The sequence below is a fragment of the Ixodes scapularis genome, unplaced genomic scaffold (assembly GCF_016920785.2).
Source record: "Ixodes scapularis isolate PalLabHiFi unplaced genomic scaffold, ASM1692078v2 PGA_scaffold2__306_contigs__length_199485367, whole genome shotgun sequence".
Taxonomy (NCBI): domain Eukaryota; kingdom Metazoa; phylum Arthropoda; class Arachnida; order Ixodida; family Ixodidae; genus Ixodes; species Ixodes scapularis.
In genome coordinates this window covers 88,824,101-88,838,944 of record NW_024609857.1, presented here as the reverse complement: position 1 = coordinate 88,838,944, position 14,844 = coordinate 88,824,101, and positions in this window count along the sequence as shown.

The following is a 14,844-nucleotide window of genomic DNA, read 5'->3' as shown; positions in this document are numbered from 1 at the left end:
CGAGTGCAGAACAACACCAGCTATTTGCTGTATTGAACAAATACAGAAGTATATTTAAAAACTCAGCCGCTTTTCTCGGAAAAAACAATCTGGTAGAACACCGCATTGAAACCGGAGACTCCGCAGGTATCCGACACCAACCATACCGCGTTTCCCTTAGCGAGCGTAAGATAATTCAAGAACACGTTGACGAGATGCTTCATAAAGGTGTTGTACAACATTCTTCAAGTCCTTGGTCATCACCCGTAGCCGGTGACGAACAAGCGTTCGTCACCGGCACTCATCGGTCTCCTACAACCGCTAACTCCACCGCGCAAACCTTTCGACGTACTGGGCGTGGACCTCCTTGGACCTCTTCCCCTGTCCACCACAGGGAACCGTTTGATCCTCGTAGCCATCGATCACACTAACCGATTCGTGGAAACGGTAGCCCTTCCCGCCCTTTCCGGTGCAACTGCGGGGTGCGTTGCACGATACCTTCTGCACCACATCATCCTACGACATGGCACCATCCAGGTCCTAACACAGACAGGGTACACTCCTTTCTGGTACAAACAGTCGAAGCTCTCCTCCAAGCATGCAAGGTGGACCATCCTACGACATCGCCTTACCATCCTCAAAGAAACAGCCTCACCGAGCGCTTCAATCACACCCTAACAAAAATGATCGCAATGTATATCATTTCGGACCATTTCAACTGGGACACTATTTTTCCTTTTTCTTTCCGTTCGCATATAACACGGCAGTCGAGACAACGACTGGATTCTCCCCATTTTATTTGGTCTATGGCCGTGACCCATCCTCAACCCTCGTCACAATCCTACCTTATCCTAACGAACATCCCGACAACGACCTCATGACCCAATTCACTTCCAGTTCCGAATCCTCTCGTCAGCTTGCACGATCTCGCACACTGCCACACTAAGACGCATCAAAACGTCGTTACGACGCCCAACACCGTGACGTACACTACCTTTCATGTGAAATCGTTTTAATCTTCTTCCCGTTCCTTCAAACTAGTCGCTGTGAAAAATTTTTTCCCAAAGTTCAAGTGCCCGTACAAAGTCATTCGTCAGGCCTCCTCGGTCAACTACCTAGTTGAGCCTGTCAATCCACGATCCGATCGTCGAACCACCGGTCGACACATCGTACATGTTTGCCGCCTCAAGATGTTTTTTCCGCGCCTCCCTCCCTCCTGATCTCCTAAGGCCAGGATGGCCTTTTCGTCGAAGGGGGCATTTGTGGCGTGAGAAGCACAATCGTCAGTGCGCGGGATTGCGCGCTGCTGGGGCTGGGACACGAGACTCGGGTAGCTCGTGCTGGAATATATCTCGACCAGGAAACAACCGGCATTTGTCTCCTTCTTGAAGCGACCGAAAACACTGTCACAGTATCTACAAATCTTGACAACAGGGACGTCAGTCAAAGCCTGTGAAACAGTGCGATCGAAATTCGCGAGATAGATATCGCACAGTACCGGTGCAACAGTGGACCCGATACAAATCTCGCGTCCCTGCAAATAAACCTTGCCATTATAGCAGACGTGGGTGGGGTTCAGGTAGCAAGTAAGCACCTCCAGAAAGGAGTCAGTGTGTATTTCACACGTGTTCTGGAAGGCAACAGTACCCGATGCTTCAATCAGTTCTCTGACGGTGACCAAAAGTTCATCGTGTAGTACCTTGTAAAAACGTTCAACGCCAACAGAGAATGCGTTGTTTGCTCCGGTGAGGTTTGCCCCGGTGAGGTTTGCTCCTGTGACGTTTGCGAAATCTATCTCGCGATGTTCGACCGCACTGTTTCACAGGCTTTGACTGACGTCCCTGTTGTCAAGATGTGTAGATATGTGGATGACTTTGTTGTATTCGTTAGCGTACCCCCTTAAACATGCCTGGACTCAATCGCTCACCCTGTGCGACAAGTTTTTGAACAGTGCTCGAGCCACTTCCGTTTCATGCTGGAGTTACTGGCGGACGGTGCATTGCAGTACTTGGACTTACGTTTGTCCTTCAATAGTTCCGACCACATCTGTTTGATGTACTTGCCGCAAACCAAAAAGGCTATTTTACCATTTGACTCGGCGCACTCTAAATTAGTAAAACGGGGTATCGCCTACCTATGCCTCCGCTCGGCTTAAAAAATTCCTGTGCACACGCCGTACGTGAGAGCTTCGACCATCAGCTACATCGCCTGGAACTTTTGAGTTTCCCTCCTTTTCTGTTGAGAGGAGCGGCTGAATTCCTGCTAAAGAAGATAAAAAATCCTGCCACGGCAACTAGGAAAAGGCCGAAAAAGTTCAGCAGGCTTCCAAGAAAAGTTCGAACACCGCCTTCTTGTCCGCGTTCTTTTGGAGTTTCGGAAAGGTCGGGGGCTTTTCTTCTAAACATGCATGCTGTGTTGTATCCTGTTTGGGTAAAGTAGAGCATTTAAGCCAAATCTTAAACATTATGCTACAAATCAATATTCCAAATGAGGGAGAACCCTCGTTCGTAATTAATAATTTTGCAGCAATATACTCGATAAGCTGAAAATTAAACACATAAGAGGATTTTAATAGGGTGACGAATTGCCTTTTTACTAATTGCCCTATGACGAATTGCCCTATGCGACGAATTGCCCTGGTACGAGTTGCCCTACTACGAATTGTTTTGCGACGAATAGTCCTACTGCCGTACCTTGAGACAAGTTGAAAAACGTTCCTTTCAGAATCCTTTTTGTAATGAGCCACCGCAGACTGTTGCCGTGAAGCGATGTGAACGGGTAAGCCGGGTAGTTAACACGCGCCTCAGTGATACACGCGCGACTTGGTGATCGTCCCCCACTGCACCGTGAAAGCGGCAAAAGCTGCAGGTTGTTCACGATACTTTCTCCGGTTTCTATACCTTATTCATCCTTAAGCTGACAGTGCACGGGAGGCGGTGTGTTCGCCGGGCCAATCTTATCACTCAAGGGCAACAGTTTGAGGGGTTCATCAAGAGTGCAGCTTTTTTGTTATTTCTTTGCTACTTCTTTGTTATTTTGATTTCGCTTATCTTTTTTTTCGTAAAATCCAGAACAAAGTTTCAAGACTTACAATATAAAGTTTATAAAACCTATTGTAAACGGAGATGTGTATGCAGAGTTTCCGTTGCAAATAATTCTCTTCTCGTGAACTGACACCTGGGTGGTTCGCCTATCAAAATTACTGAAACATATTGTAACAGCTACAAGTTTAGACATTAAAAAACTTGACGGTGAAATGGGTGAATGACCCGAAAATGCACTCGATCCATGCATAAAAGAGCATCTTTCACACTCTTTATATAAAAGACATTCGATGAAACGGCCGTCAGCGATGCGACGAAACGGCGTTCGATGAAACGTCCATTTTTTCGATGAAACGGCGTTCGACGAAACGGCGTTCGATGAAATGTCCGGGAACCGGCGTGTATACCCACAGAAGTAGACAACGTCTACTGCAAAAGTAGAGCATATAAGGCAAATCTTAAACATGATGCTACAAATCTAAATTCCAAATGAGGGAGAACCCTCGTTCGTAATTCATAATTTTGCAGCAATATACTCGATAAACTGAAAATTAAACACATAAGAGGCTTTTAACAGGGTGACGAATTGCCTTTTTACTAATTGCCCTATGACGAATTGCCCTAGGCGACGAATTGCCCTGCTACGAGTTGCCCAGCTACGAATTGTCTTGCGACGAATAGTCCTACTGCCGTGCCATGAGACAAGTTGAGAAACGTTCATTTCAGAATCCTTTTTGTAATGAGCCACCGCAGACTGTTGCCGTGAAGCGATGTGAACGGGTAAGCCGGGTAGTTAACACGCGCCTCAGTGATACACGCCCGACTTGGTGATCGTCCCCCACTGCACCGTGAAAGCGGCAAAAGCTGCAAGTTGTTCTCTTCGACAAGAAAGAGCACACTGGAAGTCTATTACCGTGCGGCGATATTACGCATTGCTACAGGGCATGATTGTTTTTTTTTGTTTTTTTTTAAATTTCAGGACAAAAACGATATATTATGGCTTTGAAATAGCGGCGACCAGTTGGCCTTTTCGACGAGTTGCCCTGAGACGAATGGGCCTATTCGACGAATGGTCCGCCAACGAGTTGGCCGTCGACGAGTTGGCTTTCGACGAGTGCCCACAAGGCCTGTGGGCATGTGCACAGGCCTTGTGCTGGGTGAACACCGAGGTGTGGGGTGACAAGTGGGTCGGAGCGCCTCGCCAATAATGACATCGCTGAATTCACGTCCTGCGGCGCACCTTCAACGCATCGTTTCACTACAATCCATATTTCCTATATGGTGAGTTCACTATAAACGAACTTGGGATACAAAGACAACCCACATAATAGCCATGGCAGTGGTCGCACCTTCTTCAAGTGGGTTGCGTTCAGAAAGACACTCAGCGTTGGGGCGTTGGGGCGTTGGGGCGTTGGGGGAGGGGGGGGGGGGGGGGCGCTTTGTTGGGATTTTGAGAGGTCATCCAGCTTTTAGTTCGTTTCCTGTCCTGTTCTTTGCTTATCAATGTTCGCTTACAGACAGTGTTCGCGAAAGCAATAACTGACGGACTGATGACAAAAAGAAAATAAAAATAAAACCTCGACGTATTGCCCTAGCAAAATCAAATATACAAAAAACAAGACAAAAATGTCGTTTTTTTTGTGTGTGTGTGTGTCCACTTCCGATTTTCTTCGATTTGTTATTTTCTTGACACTCAAGTCTGCATTGCTGTCGTAGGTCGTTTCCCGGTCCGCGTTGCGCTCAGGGTAGCATCTTTACTTCCGTAAAACCACACCTTTTGTTCGAAGATTCTTTCGGGGAAAACTTAATGGAAACAAATGGTGCCTTTGGGTAGGCGAGGGGAAAACCTTCATTGTACGAACTTGCTGAAAGACGAGTCACAATCGGCAAAAAAGCGATGTTTGCACGAGCTCTATCAAAGTCACCGTAGCTAATTGGAGTTAAGAACAGGATTTGGTTTCTCGAAAGAATGTTCACGTTTGCTCGTGCCACGCCCACGCCACTTCATTCCGAAAAACTCGGAAAATGTCGGAATATCAAAAATGTATTTAAGATAATGAGTACAAGATACTTGGAATTGTAATTAAAATAGAGTATCAAACACTCTCGATCAAAGGTATTTGCAAGATACCAAGATACTTCAAATAGTATTTGAAATACAGTATCTTGAGTAGAGTATTTGAGATAGGCACAAGTCTGGAACTTTGGCTGCAGCAAGCGCTCGCGCAACAAAAAAAAAGCGGAAACTACACGGCCGGCTTCTACCGTACCCCGGCGATCGCGACATCGGCGTGCAATTCGACGGAGATGCTGTCCAGAAAAAGAAGGCACGAATGGTAGAGCCGGCTCAGGGCTGACGTCGATGATGCGGCCGCTCATTATTGAGTTTGCGAGGCGCATTTATTTGTTAGCGGTGTGTGACGCACTTTCATACCGTGTTTGTGAACGCTGTCAGCGCCAATAGGACATCGACGCGCTAAAGTTATTGGCTCCAGTGATGGCTTTCCCCTACACCACAAGTTTGTGTGGTAGAGAGAAACAGTCTAACGAGGTGCACCTTGCGTTGTTGAGCAGCGCTTCGCAAACTTGAAACGCAAGAAATGTGGTTATGGTTGAGTAGGAAGTCATTTCCTAATGTAAACAACTTCGTCATTTAAATAACATTCAATCTCGGCTCCTGCACCCAGCCGATCGTCAACTGGTTGTGTGTGCTTTCGAGTGTTTGCGTACAGTAAAGCTTCTTTTTCGGACAAGGTAATCAATCTCGTGACGTGCGCTCTACTGGTCATGCTCTCTTGTGACGTGCACTCCATTGGCAAGCGCGCTCCTGTCGCAGCGCTCTCGAGTCGTGCGTTCTAACGTCGGTGCTCTAGTTACAGTGAACTAGAATATAGACGCTTTACACACGCGCCAAATTACAGCCACCATTGCTGACCTTCTCTTGTCTTACCGAGATGCCGAGCAGCTGAAACGGCATTTGACGATCCTTTACAAAGGCCGATGCTTGAGAAAAATACACAGTTGAATATAATATAGCAAGAACCTGGCCTGCTATGGTAATGATGAAGTAAATTAAACGAAATAAGGAGGAAACAAAAACTGAGGGTCAGTTATGGCGGCGTCCATGCACAGCTGCTGCAAAGCGTCTGTAGGGGCAGTGGAAAAAGTGTCGGCGGCGCCCCATCGGCCGTGTGAAGCCAGAAGTGCAGACTGCCGCGAGTGGCGCTGTTGTCGAAATCCGGAGAACATGGCTACTGTAACATGGGTGGCGTCGCGTACGTTCTCAGATGGTTTCCGTGGTGTCCATGGTCGTTTTCGCAATTTGTTTTCGTGAATGTCAAGTGCTTGGCATTGTGATTACATAGTTTCGAGTCTTGTCGCTAAGCAATGAAAACGAAGAGAAAGAAGACGGATGCCCACCGCTACGCGCCAGCATGCAAGACTGGTTACCCCAGATCAGATCAGAAAACGTTTATTAAAATGATTGGGGTCCGCCACACCCCTTGACTAAAGTCATCTGGTGTGACGGGATGATTAGGGAGAGATGAAGGGTGTGAGGAGGAAAGGGGGGTTAGATGAGGTGTGTGAAGTTCAGTGCCTTAAATTAGGTGAGTAAAGAGTCCAGGATCTTGATCCTGTTTGCGTTTTCTTTCAGGGGCGTTACCCACTCTTCGTATGTTTGAGGTCCTGCATCTTCCGGAATGCTGAGGTGTGCGTCTTGTCTTGGTTGTTTGTTTGCTTCGCAGTCCCATAATAGATGTTTACAAGTAGCCGGAGTTTTGCAAGTCTTGCAGTTAAAGTCGGGACCAGGATCGTGTTCTTCGTGTGACCTATAAAATTTCCTTCTCAGCACAGGTGTTAGGGCTGTGTTGGTGGCAATGCGTCGAATGCATACCCTCTCCCACCTTGAGTAATTGGATGGAAGAGGGTAAGCCTCTTCTGGCGGCAGCGATCCCAGTCGTTGTTTCCGAGCTGTCCTAGTTGCCTCTTTCATTTCATTGAGGCCCAGATATTCTGGTTGGGTTGTGACGGGGGAGCCCTCGTGACCTGATGCGGCGTGGGATGCTTGTAGCTCAACCCGCGCGGTCTCGTGGGCCTCCTTGTTTCCCGGGATTCCCTGGTGTCCTGGAATCCATGCGATGTGCAAACTGCCTCCATTTAGGCGAAGGATCTTAGCTGTATGTTTGATGTCTTTCGCAATCTTATTCCTACAGTCGGTCCTTCTGCATGCCTTGACTGCTTCGCTGGAGTCCGTGCCGTACATGTGTGCGGCCGGATTGCACTGAACCTGCTCTTCAAGGGCCCAGTGTACGGCCAATAGTTCAGCAGTTTTTGTGCTGCTGCTATTGAGCAGGTATTTGCTTTTTGATTCGCAGGTGCCAGCTGAGTGCATTGCTATGGCCGTGGTTCCGTCCTCGTTCCTCGCGGCGTCGGTGTAAATTACTTCCGCGGTTCCCTGTTTAAGAATTGCCTCCACTTCTTTCCTGTGGCGTTTTGCTTTGCTTTCCCTGCGTTTTGGTTGGTTCCTGTTTTGATTCTTCGGTGTGGTTTCAGGTCCACTACCGCCTCATCCTCCCAGGGAGGGTTCGGTGGTGCGATGTGGAGGCTTTGTTGTGGTGACTGGTTACCCCGGTTTTCACTACATTGTAGAAGTAAGCTTTAAACAATATACTCATACACGTTGAAACACCCATAAAGCATACAAAGGCCACACTAATGAACCGCTAAGATCAAAACAGCTACGCTTGGCGCGAACTTCGCTGGCAGGAGTGCACCGGATTCGAACACCTGCGCTACCTGGTAGGTTCTACACGAAGCGCCTCACCTGGAGGCGGGCTGTTTTTCCCCTACTCCTATTCTAGTTCACTGTACTCTAGTGTCGTGCGCTCAAGAGGGCTTCTTCCGTCTGAGTCCACCCTTGGAGAGCGATAACTAAATAAATTCTGGACCACTTCAAAAGCACTCGGGCATATGGGTCATAGACCGAGAGGAGATTCCTTATAATGAATTATAGGCTGCTGGGTGTCGCACTTGATGGTACAATTGACACCGCGTTGCCCCAATTTGTGGGAAACACCTTCTTTTTGGTTGATTTTGGCGTCTGAGGTAAACTTTGGAGAGCGATAACTAAATAAAATCTGGGCCGCTGCAAGAGCACCCGGGGATACACGTCATAGACCTAGAAAAGATTTCTTATAATGATAGACTGCTGAGTGTCGCCATTGATGGTAAAATTGACGGGGCGTATGCCCAAATTTGTGGGAAACGCCCCCTCTTTGCCTAATTTTGACGTCTGAGGCAACCTTTAGAGCGTGATAACTAAATAAATTCTGGACCACTTCAAATGCACTCGGGCATATGCGTCATAGACCTAGAGGAGATTCCTTATAATGATTTATAGACTGCTGAGTGTCGCCATTGGTGCTACAATTGACGGCGCGTATGCCCAAATTTGTGGGGAACGGACCCTTTTTGCCTGATTTTGACGTCTGAGGAAACCTTTGGAGAGTGATAACTAAATAAATTCTGGACCACTTAAAAAACACTGGGGCATATGCGTCATAGACCTAGAGGAGATTCCTTATAATGATTTATAGACTGCTGAGTGTCGCCATTGATGCTACAATTGACGGCGCGTATGCCCAAATTTGTGGGGAACGGACCCTTTTTGCCTGATTTTGACGTCTGAGGCAACTTTTGGAGAGTGATAACTAAATAAATTCTGGACCACTTCAAAAGCACTCGGGCATACGCGTCATAGACCTAGAAAAGATTTCTTATAATGATTTATAGACTGCTGAGTGTCGCCATTGATGGTACAATTAACGGCGCGCATGCCCAAATTTGTGGGGAACGGACCCTTTTTGCCTGATTTTGACGTCTGAGGCAACTTTTGGAGAGTGATAACTACATAAATTCTGGACCACTTCAAAAGCACTCGGGCATACGCGTCATAGACCTAGAAAGGTTTCTTATAATGATTTATAGACTGCTGAGTGTCGCCATTGATGGTACAATTAACGGCGCGCATGCCCAAATTTGTGGGGAACTGACCCTTTTTGCCTGATTTTGACGTCTGAGGCAACTTTTGGAGAGTGATAACTAAATAAATTCTGGACCACTTCAAAAGCACTCGGGCATACGCGTCATAGACCTAGAAAGGTTTCTTATAATGATTTATAGACTGCTGAGTGTCGCCATTGATGGTACAATTATCGGCGCGCATGCCCAAATTTGTGGGGAACGGACCCTTTTTGCCTGATTTTGACGTCTGAGGCAACTTTTGGAGAGTGATAACTACATAAATTCTGGACCACTTCAAAAGCACTCGGGCATACGCGTCATAGACCTAGAAAAGATTTCTTATAATAATTTATAGACTGCTGAGTGTCGCCATTGATGGTACAACTGACGGCGCGTACGCCCAAATTTCTGGGACACGCCACTTTTTTGCCTGATCTTGACGTCCGAGGTAAACTTTGGAGAGCGATAACTAAATAAAATCTGGGCCGCTGCAAGACCATTCGGGGATGTGCGTCATAGACCTAGAAAAGATTTCTTATAATGATAGACTGCTGAGTGTCGCCATTGATGGTAAAATTGACGCCGCGTATGCCCAACTTTGTGGGAAACGCCCCCTCTTTGCCTAATTTTGACGTCTGAGGCAACCTTTGGAAAGTGATAACTAAATAAATTCTGGACCACTTCAAAAGCACTCGGGCATATGTGTCATAGACCTAGAGGAGACTCCTTATAATGATTTATAGACTGCTGAGTGTCGCCATTGATGGTACAATTGACGGCGCGTATGCCCAAATTTGTGGGGAACGCACCCTTTTTGCCTGATTTTGACATCTGAGGAAACATTTGGAGAGTGATAACTAAATAAATTCTGGACCACTTAAAAAACACTGGGGCATATGCGTCATAGACCTAGAGGAGATTCCTTATAATGATTTATAGACTGCTGAGTGTCGCCATTGATGGTACAATTGACGGCGCGTATGCCCAAATTTGTGGGGAACGGACCCTTTTTGCCTGATTTTGACGTCTGAGGCAACTTTTGGAGAGTGATAACTAAATAAATTCTGGATCACTTCAAAAGCACTCGGGCATATGCGTCATAGACCTAGAGGAGATTCCTTATAATGATTTATAGACTGCTGAGTGTCGCCATTGATGGTACAATTGACGGCGCGTATGCCCAAATTTGTGGGGAACGGACCCTTTTTGCCTGCTTTTGACGTCTGAGGCAACCTTTGGAGAGTGATAACTACATAAATTCTGGACCACTTCAAAAGCACTCGGGCATATGCGTCATAGACCTAGAGGAGATTCCTTATAATGATTTATAGACTGCTGAGTGTCGCCATTGATGGTACAACTGACGGCGCGTACGCCCAAATTTGTGGGGAACGGATCCTTTCTGCCTGATTTTGACGTCTGAGGCAACTTTTGGAGAGTGATAACTACATAAATTCTGGACCACTTCAAAAGCACTCGGGCATATGCGTCATAGACCTAGAGGAGATTCCTTATAATGATTTATAGACTGCTGAGTGTCGCCATTGATGGTACAACTGACGGCGCGTACGCCCAAATTTGTGGGGAACGGATCCTTTCTGCCTGATTTTGACGTCTGAGGCAACTTTTGGAGAGTGATAACTACATAAATTCTGGACCACTTCAAAAGCACTCGGGCATATGCGTCATAGACCTAGAGGAGATTCCTTATAATGATTTATAGACTGCTGAGTGTCGCCATTGATGGTACAACTGACGGCGCGTACGCCCAAATTTGTGGGGAACGGATCCTTTCTGCCTGATTTTGACGTCTGAGGCAACTTTTGGAGAGTGATAACTACATAAATTCTGGACCACTTCAAAAGCACTCGGGCATATGCGTCATAGACCTAGAGGAGATTCCTTATAATGATTTATAGACTGCTGAGTGTCGCCATTGATGGTACAACTGACGGCGCGTACGCCCAAATTTGTGGGGAACGGATCCTTTCTGCCTGATTTTGACGTCTGAGGCAACTTTTGGAGAGTGATAACTACATAAATTCTGGACCACTTCAAAAGCACTCGGGCATATGCGTCATAGACCTAGAGGAGATTCCTTATAATGATTTATAGACTGCTGAGTGTCGCCATTGATGGTACAACTGACGGCGCGTACGCCCAAATTTGTGGGGAACGGATCCTTTCTGCCTGATTTTGACGTCTGAGGCAACTTTTGGAGAGTGATAACTACATAAATTCTGGACCACTTCAAAAGCACTCGGGCATATGCGTCATAGACCTAGAGGAGATTCCTTATAATGATTTATAGACTGCTGAGTGTCGCCATTGATGGTACAACTGACGGCGCGTACGCCCAAATTTCTGGGACACGCCACTTTTTTGCCTGATTTTGACGTCTGAGGTAAACTTTGGAGAGCGATAACTGAATAAAATCTGGGCCGCTGCAAGACCACTCGGGGATATGCGTCATAAACCTAGAAAAGATTTCTTATAATGATAGACTGCTGAGTGTTGCCATTGATGGTAAAATTGACGGCGCGTATGCCCAACTTTGTGGGAAACGCCCCCTCTTTGCCTATTTTTGACGTCTGAGGCAACCTTTGGAGAGTGATAACTACATAAATTCTGGACCACTTCAAAAACACTCGGGCATATGCGTCATAGACCTAGAGGAGATTCCTTATAATGATTTAGAGGCTGCTGAGTGTCGCCATTGATGGTACAACTGACGGCGCGTACGCCCAAATTTCTGGGACACGCCACTTTTTTGCCTGATTTGGACGTCTGAGGCAACCTTTGGAGAGTGATAACGACATAAATTCTGGACCACTTCAAAAGCACTCGGGCATATGCGTCATAGACCTAGAGGAGATTCCTTATAATGATTTATAGACTGCTGAGTGTCGCCATTGATGGTACAATTGACGGCGCGTATGCCCAAATTTGTGGGGAACGGACCCTTTTTGCCTGATTTTGACGTCTGAGGCAACTTTTGGAGAGTGATAACTACATAAATTCTGGATCACTTCAAAAGCACTCGGGCATATGCGTCATAGACCTAGAGGAGATTCCTTATAATGATTTATAGACTGCTGAGTGTCGCCATTGATGGTACAACTGACGGCGCGTACGACCAAATTTGTGGGGAACGGACCCTTTCTGCCTGATTTTGACGTCTGAGGCAACTTTTGGAGAGTGATAACTACATAAATTCTGGACCACTTCAAAAGCACTCGGGCATATGCGTCATAGACCTAGAGGAGATTCCTTATAATGATTTCTAGACTGCTGAGTGTCGCCATTGATGGTACAACTGACGGCGCGTACGCCCAAATTTCTGGGACACGCCACTTTTTTGCCTGATTTTGACGTCTGAGGTTGTGATGACTTAAGACATACTGGGCCGCTGCAAAAGCTCTCGGGCGCGCGCGTGGCAAACCTACATAAGATTGATTAATTAGCAGTAACAACATGCTAAATGTCGCCATAAATGGTACTCGTCATGTCGAGTTTGCCAAAATGTCTGGACCACGCCCACTCATTTCGAAATTTTTTATCTTTAATACCATCCTTGAAGTGCAATAGCTGGAGAATGAAATGCTGACACTTTGTAATAGATAGTTCGGTTCAAAAACGTTTTGACTCCTTAATTATTGAGCACTTTAACTGTAATGTATTTGAGCTAATTACGCCCTGAGAACAAAAAATCCTGCATTCAGGCTCCGTGTTTATCATTAAATAAAATATTCAGTGTAGTTGCCGATTTGTTAGACATTATATATGTTGCTAAAAAATGTATTTAGGAATGCAACAACGTCACTGAATCCTCGAGTATCCTCACCAACTGCGACTTCTTTTTGGTATTTAAAGTCCTGGGGAACCACTTTAAAATAAAGTAATTTGAAAATAAATAATGTTTCCATGTAGCTAGACACATTGGCTATATATATAGCAAAATGCAACTAATTTGATGGTGTGGTTCTCTTGGGGTTTGCATTGAATGTTGAAAAGACGCATGATTTTTTTGCGGTTCTCCACAATAACCAATGAGTAGAAGCTTGGTTGCATTTTGGCGATACTTTATATAAACCCATGACCACGAAATGTCTCGTGCAGGTTGAGGGCAACGCAGTAAAAAGTGATACAAAAGTGGAAAGCGATTGAGTGATTACTTTTTTTTTGTATATAAAAAAGAAAAAATCGTTTTGGCCCATTGAATTACAGGCGCCGGCTAACGGCGGCCGATAGATGGCGTAAGTACTGGCGGCGCGCGCTTGTCCGGGAATCTTGAGGTTGGGGAAAATTGCTGTTTTTGAGAACATCACTGAACCACCCAAAGCACAAGAGTTATCATAGATAAAACGAAAGAGACTCCGGGTGCTATTTCGGATAAAAGAACGAAGAAGAATATGAAAAGTTCCGCCAGGGTATTGTGGACTAGAGGCAATATTCTTTACAAAGTATCAAAATATGTTACTCGTCGCTCGCAAATAAAAAAAGCACCCTTTACCGACTTACGTAACTTTAAAATAAAAGTAACAAGTTACTGTTACCGCTACCGAAAAACAAATAACGCACGATATAGTTGCGTTCCTTTTTAATTGGTAAAAGGACAGCGTTTTTCGACATTGGGGCGAGGAGCGTGGTCGTTTTTCTTTAAAGTGGGAGTGTTCGAAGGCAGAAAATATAGGCAAAAAGGTGAAGGTATGTGAAATAAGTGCAAGAATTGGTATAACAGTGCACTTAAAAGCAAAAAAAAAAAATGAAGGGTAATTTTTTTTAGATGTTTTGGCAAGACGATGTAACACGTAACCTAACTATGTCAGCTGTTACTCGAAATAAATAGTGTAAACACGTTATGCAATGCTGTTTAAAACAAAAAGGTAAACGATCACGTTAATCCTACCAGAAAAAGTAACGGGTTAGCGCCAACACTAAATGCACAGTTCTACTATGAACGCAGTGAAGCGCTGAACGTGCGCCTTTTCGTTGGCCGGCGAGAAGATATTTGATATCTGCGATCAATGAGCGTCTGCATACGCAACGCCAGTCCGCTATGCTCAATATTGGAGTATAACAGAGCCTTAAGGGGAGGTCTGACGCTCGCTCGGGCGAGAACTGTCCCGTGTTTGAAATTTACCTGGTATCCCAAATAGCAGCCAGGCTCTTTAAATCGACCGCAAAATTTGGTTTCTTAACCTATCGCGATACTATTTTCTGCAGCGTTCACAAAAACTGGTGAATTTTTTCAATATAAGCTTCAACGAGGGAACTTACCCGAGGATAAAATAAGGAAAGAAAAATACATAACTCCCATGGAAACACAGCGAAGCCACCGGTCATCAAACAATAGGGAGCCCCATTGTTGGAAGACCGGTAGCTTCGCTCCATTTCCGAGCCGCCTCGGTGGCTCCGAGGCGAGAGCGCTGGCCTACGGATTCCCATGTAGCGGGTTCGATTCGCGGCCGAGGTGCCGCAATCTGACGAAGGCTTATTGCGGAGGAGGCACCGCGTAACCGAGCTTTCGGTTGCACGTCAAAAGATCCCCAGGTGGTCCAAATTAATCCCCAGGCCTCCGCTGGGGCGTGCTAGATGCCCGTCGTTGGTTTCGGACGTAAAACCCCCAAATTTGATTTTCGCTTCATTTCCATAGGAGTTAAGTTTTTTCTTTACTTTCTTCTCATGTAAATTCGCTCTGCAAAATTTACCAAAAAAGAAATAGACCGTCTGTGGGCCAGGCTGCACAAATGGCACAAAACCGAAGCGCGATAGGTTAAGAAATCAAACTTCGCGG